The following is an 8,747-nucleotide window of genomic DNA, read 5'->3' as shown; positions in this document are numbered from 1 at the left end:
TTTTGCACGCTTAACCACTACACTAAACTGGCTGTCTTACAACTCACTGGAATCAGTGAACTGGGATAATCTAGCAGTGAAAACAAATATCTAGTTGAACAGACAGAATTTCAGTTTGAGTTTGTGTAACATCACATTCTAGCAAAGTAGATACCATTAGTGTTTGTAGAATCTTTCGGGCTCAAGTGCCGTGTTCTACTGGAGAAAGTTTTTCTTCCAGACGTTTCGTTCCTTGCTACGGAGAACATCCTCAGTGGCGTTGCAGTCGGAGCAGGCGCTCTGACCTTCTTGGCTGCTGTGCATTGAGTGAGGCCGGGGCTGCTGGAGAGCTGCTATTTGTAGGCTGGAGGGGGTGTGGTGAAAGGGCAATAGGTTTGTGGATGTGCCCATTGTTTGGTGGGGCTTCCTGGAAGGGTAGTGATAAGGAAACTGGCTGTTGAATGTGACCATTGTTCTGTGTTAATTGCTGGGAGGGTTGGAAGGGGTGTGAAGAAAAGGAAGATGGTTGTTGACTGTGCTGATTGTTCTGTGGAATGTACTGGTTGTTCTGTGAATTTCTGCAATTTGTAGTCTGTAGAGTGTTTTGCACAGCTGGATACCAAGATTGGTGGATGGAAATGCCTTCTTCCTTTCTGTTAAAGTTGTGCTGGTGTTTGTAAATCTCAATAGCTTCTCTGTTCATGCGGGTATGATAATGTGAGGCCGTAGAAAGGACTTCAGTTCTTTCAAAGTGGATGACGTGGTCTCCTTGAAGTGCATGTTCAGCTACAGCTGATTTTTCTGGCTGAAACAAGCAACAGTGTCTCTTGTGTTCAGTGAGGCGGGTGTTGATACTGCGTTGGGTAGCGCCAATGTAGACTGCACCACAGGAGCAGGGTATTTTGTAGACTCCAGTGCAACGCCACTGAGGACGTTCTCCGCAGCTGAGAATGAAACGTCTGGAAGGAAAACTTTCTCCAGTAGAACACGGCACTTGAGCCCGAAAGATTCTACAAACCCTAATGATGATGCCAGCCGTGAAAACCTGAAATCTTTGAAAGTAGATACCCTTAGGGAGAATCCTTCTGCCCAGCAGAGAAGATGCAGTTCACATTTCTGTAGTCTACATTGTTATAACTTTTAACAATTTTAATTCTTTATCTGAGGTTTTTTTAATAATAATAAAATAATAAAATTTTATTTATATCCCGCCCTCCCCGCCGAAGCAGGCTCAGGGCAGCTAACAACATTCATAGATATACAATACCATAAGTATACAAGCTTTAAAATTAACTTTATTTAAAAACCAGTCAGTGCACAATTAACTTAACTTAATCTGACAGTAGCAATGATGTTCCTGGCGCTATTTCTGTCAGTTTACATGATAATGAAGGTCCTTAAACAGGACCATATTGGCGGATGCCTTTATTAAACAATCGTGAATCAGCAGTCCGTAAACGCCAGCTTAAAGAGGGTGGTCTTACAGGCCCTGCAGAACTGGTCAAGGTTCCGCAGGGCCCGCACCTTCTCCGGGAGCTGATTCCATAAGCATGGGGCCGCAATGGAAAAGGCCCGTGCACGAGTGTTCTGTAATTTAGCCTCTTTTGGCCCAGGGATGGTCAGTTTGTTTTTCCCTGCTGACCTCAGTGCTCTCTGGGGCTCATATGGGGAAAGACGGTCCCTCAGGTAGGCCGGTCCTAAAAAAATTTGTAAAAGCTTCCATATGACAAGTTGAGCCAGTGCAGGATACCTGCAGTTAAAAAAAAAAAGGAACTGTAGCCCCTTGTGCAAGCACCAAGTCGTTACCGACCCATTGGATGACATCGCATCACAACGTTTTCTTGGCAGACTTTTTACAAGGCGGTTTGCCATTGCCTTCCCCAGTCATCTCCGCATTCCCCCCAGCAAGCTGGGGCTTCATTTTACCAACCTCAGAAGGACGGAAGGCTGAGTCAACCTGGAGCCAGCTACTTGGACCCAGCTTCCGCTGGGATCGAACTCAAGTCATGAGCAGAGCTTGGCCTGCAGTACTGCAGCTTTGCCACTTTGCACCACAGGGCTCCTACTATGCCAGTTAGGAAAGGAAAGGTCCCCTCTGCAAGCACCAGTCGTTTCTGACTCTGGGGTGACGTTGCTTTCACAGCAGACTTTTTACGGGGTGGTTTGCCATGGCCTTCCCCAGTCATCTACACTTTCCCCCCGGCAAGCTGGGGACTCATTTTACCGACCTCAGAAGGATGGCAGGCTGAGTCAACCTCGAGCCGGCTACCTGAAAACCCAGCTTCCGCCAGGGATCGAACTCAGGTCGTGAGCAGAGCTTAGGACTGCAGTACTGCAGCTTTAACACTGCGCCACAGGTGTAGAGTATATATTACTTAGCACTGTGCAAATGAAGTAATATATAAATAGATGGGATCCAGAAAATGCTATAGCCCTTCAGTTAAACTAATGCTTATGTACACATGAATTTGGAATCAGACTCCTCCTTGGTCCATCCATGTCAGCACCATCTGCTCAAACTGGCAGCTGCTCTTCAGGGTCTTGGGCAAAGAAAGGTCTTTCACATCACCTCCTGGTCCATTAACTAGCTGGAGAGGCCGGGGTTGAACCCGGGACCTTCTGTGTGCCAAAGCAGATGCTCTACCATTAACGCACAGCCTTTCCCCGCGCTTTGTTTGAGTTGCTTTTTAGATGCCTGGTTGGTTCTGCAATCCAGATCCTATTTCATTGCTTATGAAACATCCAGTCTTTTTGACTGTATGGACTCGCTCTGTGTGAGCCGCTTTGCAGCCTAGTAGGAAAGCTGGACTACAGATAATGGAAATGAGTTTTGAAAAAGTCTCTTTCCCTCTCAGTCTCTGCAAATGTAGACTCCATTAAAGGTCAAGGTAGTCCCCCGTGCAAGCACCAGTCATTTACGACTCTGGGGTAACGTCCCAGCACGACGTTTTCACGGCAGACTTTTTATGGGGTGGAACAAAGTAGGAGTCAAGTGTCACCTCTAAGACCAACAAAGCTTTATTCAGAATGTAAGCTTTCGTGTGCTCTAAGCACACTTTTTCAGACGAGGAATTAGGTGCAGTGAGCAGAGCTACATATAGCTGGTAGGCAGTGGCTTAGAATGCAAAATGGTACAAATTTAAGATCCAGTGACAGAATAGTAAAATTAACAAATGGAGCAAACCTTTGATCTGGGTCGCATGAGTACGAGAAAGCAATGAAGCAGTAATATGTCAAAATGTGAGAATGTCTGTTAATCACTCTATTGTAGAAGCCTGGCCCCAAAAGAGGGCATTTCTTTCTCAGAAGTTTTTCCCATCCAACTAATTTACCTTTTAACATGTAACATACATACAGGCTGCCATTAGAAGAAAAATACATTAAAATACAGTGGAAGATGGGTTTAGTATACGTAATAATATATCCCTATATGAGTATGTCAGTACAGCTAAAAGAGAAATACATTCGACAGTGATGTTCTCGTCCACCTGATTTATTATTTAACATGTAAACATCATTCTACGGTAGTTTGCCATTAGAAAAAAAAGAATACAATAAAATATAGTAAAAATGGGTTAAGTATATGTAATGAGATAAACAGACAACATCCCTATTTTGAGTATGTCAATTCCAAAAAATCCAATGCCTTCCCCAGTCACCTCCACTTTCCTCCCAGCAAGCTGGGTATTCATTTTACCGACCTTGGAAGGATGGAAGGCCGAGTCAACCTTGAGCTTGGAGGTTTTTAAACAGAGGCTCGATGGCCATCTGACAGCAATGAAGATCCTGTAAATTTAGGGGGAGGTATTTGTGAGTTTCCTGCATTGTGCAGGAGGTTGGACTAGATGACCCTTGAGGTCTCTGCCAATTCTATGATTCTATGACTGTTAGAGCGGTTTCTCAGTGGAACAGGCTTCCTCCTCAGGAGGTGGTGGGCTCTCCTTCCTTGGAGGTTTTTAAACAGAGGCTCGATGGCCATCTGACAGCAATGAAGATCCTGTGAATTTAGGGGGAGGTGTTTGTGAGTTTCCTGCATTGTGCAGAGGGTTGGACTAGATGACCCTGGAGATCCCTTCCAACTCTTCTACTATTCTAACAGACTTCCTCCTCGGAAGGTGATGGGCTCTCCTTCCTTGGAGGTTTTTGAACAGAGGCCTGATGGCCCTCTGACAGCAATGAAGATCATGTGAATTTAGGGGGAGGGGTTTGTGAGTTTCCTGCATCGTGCATGGGGTTGGACTAGATGACCCTGGAGGACCCTTCCAACTCTAGGATTCTACCTAAACTCTTTTTTTCCTTTTGCCTCCAGAGACCCTTCCAAAGGCAGCAGGCGGAGAGGAAGCTCTAAGCAAGCCAGAGCAAAGCAAGTCAGAGAAAGGGGGCGTGGAAAAGAGAAGGAGGGGCCACCTTCTGCCCTCCCCTTTGCCGGCCTTCGGATGGGAAAGCCTGCCAGCAGGGCGCATGCGCTCTCCAGTCACCTTTCTCCCTTTTCTCGCGTCCTCCCCTGTGTTCCGTTGGACTCTTCCATTCTCTCTCTCTAGCCCTCCCCGGGTTGTTCCAATGGGCACAGGCGCAAGGAGGGGAGAAAGGAACTAGCACAAGAGTATTTGGGCTTTTAATTTTCTCCCCCATTCAGCTACGGATTCCTTCTTTCACACATCTTCATTAATAAGGAAGGACACAGCCATCGCCGCTGGAGTTCTTCCATTCTACAGAAACGCCTCCAACTTCTCTCCCCCCCCACCTGCCGTCAATGGGCTCTACGATTTCCACTCCCAGCCTTAGCTAGGGCTATTCCATTCTCACATAAACGGGGGGGGGAAGTATGAGAGACAAATGAGTCTTTTAAAACATTTTACAGCTAAATGTAACTTAACCTTGATCGCTGGATCCCGGAGAAATTCACACAAACGCCAGCGCCCTTTCTTTCTCGCCCTTTTCATGCTTTACCCCCCCCCCCGGTCAGAGCCAACATTGGTTCAGCCTCGGAGGCCGTTCTCCCACTCCCAGAATGCCGCGCGCGGCGCGTGCGCTCTCTCTTTCCTCAGGCTGAGGCCGGTCGGAGTGGAGGCGCCGCTTCTTCGGGCTTGTCTTCGCCGGGTTCCCGCCTCGACCGCCCGCCTTGGCCGGCGCCGTGTGAGTCGCCCCGGTCTCGTCCCTAGGCCTAGGCCTCTGGGGGGGGGGCGACGTTGCTAAGCAACGCTGAGGAGGGAGGGGGAGAATAAGGAGCCCGCGAGGTTAAGCCCCTGCTTCCCGTGATGCACCGCGGCAGGGGGCTTGCCCTCTCTTGGCCTTTTCGCAGGGGTGGCTCTGGAGTCATGCTGATATTTTGGGGAGGGAGGAGGTCAACATTAGGGTCGCTTCTGGTCCCTCCCTCCATATTTTCTTGATGGGGAAAAGCGTCCTTTAGGGGGTCGCTAAGCCAATCCAAGAAATATTTGGGGGTGGAGCCAGGAGACTTTGGGGGTGGAGCCAGGAGCAAGGGTGCGACAAGCATAATTGGACTCCAGAGGAGTTTTGACCATCCCATTGAAAGGGGCCACACAACTTTTAAATGCCTTCCCATCCATTGGAAATAATGAAGGATAGGGGCACCTTCTTCGGGGGCTCATAGAATTGGAACCCCTGGTCCAATCCTTTTGAAACTTGGAGGGTATTTTGGGGAGAGGCACCGGATACTATGCTGAAAATTTGGTGCCTCTACCTTAAAAAACAGCGCCCCCCCTTTCCAGCCCCAATTACCTGCAGATCAATTCTCCATTATACCTTATGGTAGGGATGGCCAACAGTAGCTCTCCAGATGTTTTTTTTTGCCTACGACTCCCATCAGCCCCAGCCAGCATAGCCAATGGCTGGGGCTGATGGGAGTTGTAGGCAAAAAACATCTGGAGAGCTACCGTTGGCCACCCCTGCATAGGAATTTGTCTCCATAGGGAATAATAGAGTTCCCAGAAGATATTTCCCTTCCCCTCCCACCCTGCTCTCTGATGACCCTGAAGTGAGGGGAGGTACTCCAACCAGGGGGATCCCCGCCTGCAGAGTGGCAAGCCTAGTTCTTAATAGCGCAAAAGTGTATGGTGCTTGGTTGCCAATCTCCATCCCCCAGAATTAGTATTGATCGCCACACTACAGTGATCAGTTCCTCTGGAGGGAAGAACTTCTTTGGAGGGTGGACTCGGTGGTATTATCTCTTTCTGAGGTGTTTTTCCTCTCCACACCCTGCCCTTCCCAGTATCCACCCACAGGAATTGACCAAACTGGAACGGGCAGTCCTAAGGGAATGCAGCAATACGGGTTTCTGTCCTCAGCCCTGTGAATAAAAGTATTGTTATTATTGCATACGTATACAGGACTTTTCTCCACATGCAGAAGAACAGTGAGAATGTAGGAAGAGCCACGATAGGTCAGATTGATGGTTCATCCAGTCCAGCAGCCTGTTATCAGCAGATGCCAGAAGCAACACCTCAGTGGAACAGGCTTCCTCCTCGGGAGGTGGGGGGCTCTCCTTCCTTGGAGGTTTTTCAACAGAGGCTAGATGGCCGTCTGACAGCAATGAAGATCCTGTGAATTTAGGAGGAGGTGTTTGTGAGTTTCCTGCATTGTGCAGGGGGCTGGACTAGATGACCCTGGAGGTCCCTTCCAGCTCTTCTTCCTCGGGAGGTGGTGGGCTCTCCTTCCTTGGAGGTTTTTCAACAGAGGCTAGAGGGCCGTCTCACAGCAATGAAGATCCTGTGAATTTAGGGGGAGGTGTTTGTGAGTTTCCTGCATTGCTCAGGGGGTTGGACTAGATGACCCTGGAGGTCCCTTCCAACTCTAGGATTCTATGACTTTCAGAGCTGAAAATGTTTCAGGTGTGTTAGCAAGCCAATTTAGTTTTCTCTGTATTGCAGGCAAGGGGGAATGTGCTCTGAGGGTGGGAAAAGGCTGACACGAGAGAGGGCTGTGCTCCTGAACTCAACCATGGGAAGAGAAGCTGGAACTGTAAGTGTGCCCCTGGGAGATGAGGGACAGCAGCTCACATCACCACTGGCCGGCCCTGCTCACCTTGCCTTAACTTTTAGTGACATTGGTGATGTCCTTTTGGGCCCCAACTAAAATTTTATCCCCTGAGCCTCCCCCCCCCCCCACACCTAAAAATGTTTAGCTACAGACCTGGCTTGGACTGACTTAGGAAGAAGAGATCTATTGTCGCCTGTTAACCGTGTTTGTTGAACGGGGTCTACAGATTGAAAGGCGGCACGTGTCGGATGGTTGCGTGCTGGAGAGCAGACCCCTGGGGGAAGGGGCTGCAGGCGCCACTTCTGGCATCTGCTGCTAACAGGCTGCTGGACTGGATGAACCATCCTTCTGACCTGTCATGGCTCTTCGCGCATTCTCACAGTTGCCTAGCGATGAATTTAAAGTGGCGTCATTCTTTCCTCTTTCTCCTCCACCTCCCTTTTTCTTCTTACTAACAGCCCTGTGAGGTAAGGTTACATCAATTCAGCTATGATGTGACACAGCTAAAGAGATGCGCTGCGGTTTGGAAGGCAGCCAGTACGGGTCTCTTCTCAGCGTCCCTGCATTATTTATTCGCACTGCAGCTAGTCTCAGGATTGCCAATTTGTTCTCCATGTCTCTGAATCCCAGAGCCAAGAGGCAACATAGGGGTCAACATTTGGTCTCTGTGCCCTGTTGTTGGTCCTACAGAGGAACTGGCTGGCCACTGTGTGAGACAGAAGGCTGGATTAGAGCGACCCTCCCTGATCTGATCCAGCAGGGCTCTTCTGATATCCTTCTCAGGGGAAGGCCTCGGCCTCTCTGCCCTGTTGTTGGCCCTCCAGAGGAACTGGTTGGCCACTGTGTGAGACAGGATGCTGGACTAGATGGACCCTCCCTGGTCTGATCCAGCAGGGCTCTTATGTTCTTATGAAGGCCTCAGGCTCTGTGCTTCATTGTTGGCCCTCCAGATTAACTGATTGGCTCCAGTGTGAGACTGGATGCTGGACTAGATGGACCCTCACTGGTCTGATCCAGCAGGGCTCTTGTGATATTCTTCTCAGAGGAAGGCCTCGGCCTCTCTGCCCTGTTGTTGGCCCTCCAGAGGAACTGGTTGGCCTCTGTTTGAGACAGGATGCTGGACTAGATGGACCCTCACTGGTCTGATCCAGCAGGACTCTTCTTATGTTCTTATGAAGGCCTCGGGCTCTGTTCTCCGTTGTTGGCCCTCCAGATTAACTGATTGGCTCCAGTGCGAGACTGGATGCTGGACTAGATGGACCCTCACTGGTATGATCCAGCAGGGCTCTTATTTTCCTCCTTTCTCTCTCATTCCTTCTGTCTGCAGTATGGGGATAATTTTGGCTTACCTCACAGGGCTGCAGTATTTTTTTAAAAAGATATAAATATTTATATCCCACCTTTCCTTGTGGCTTAAGGCAGCTTGCAGATCATAATTAAAAAGAACAGTTTAAAGCCAACCAAACAAATGGCAAATGATAAACGCACAGATATACCCCATGAAGTGCCCTGGATGAAAAGGTCAGGTAGTGCCCCCTAGAAAATTCTAGAGAGAGTGCCCTCTCCCCAACTTCCTCAGTGAACCCTTTCCACAAAGTGTGGGCTGCTGTACAGAAAGCACAGGCTCTGACTGATGCCGGGCAGGTCCCCTGAAATGGGGGAACAGACGGCAAGCTGAGAATCATAACCGGCACATGGAAATACATGGGAGGAGACAGCTGCAATATAGCATCAGCGGTCGGCGTCTGCTTTTCCCGCTTCCACTCTGT

The 8,747-nt window shown here is 49.0% G+C and overlaps 1 protein-coding gene across 2 annotated transcripts in view; it reads left to right on the top strand.

The window, feature by feature from the left end:
- The first annotated feature begins 4,969 nt into the window (after positions 1–4,969).
- EEF1D (eukaryotic translation elongation factor 1 delta) overlaps positions 4,970–8,747 on the top strand; it is a 57,288-nt gene continuing 53,510 nt past the window's right edge. For both annotated transcript variants that reach the window (XM_060243171.1, XM_060243170.1), the window contains exon 1: positions 4,970–5,115. The gene's annotated coding sequence lies outside the window, so the exon portion shown is untranslated. The remainder of the gene's footprint in view (positions 5,116–8,747) is intronic.

The sequence above is a fragment of the Heteronotia binoei genome, chromosome 7 (assembly GCF_032191835.1).
Source record: "Heteronotia binoei isolate CCM8104 ecotype False Entrance Well chromosome 7, APGP_CSIRO_Hbin_v1, whole genome shotgun sequence".
Taxonomy (NCBI): Eukaryota; Metazoa; Chordata; class Lepidosauria; order Squamata; family Gekkonidae; genus Heteronotia; species Heteronotia binoei.
The sequence above is the reverse complement of the archived record's forward strand: the minus strand, read 5'-3'. Positions and strand labels throughout refer to the sequence as shown.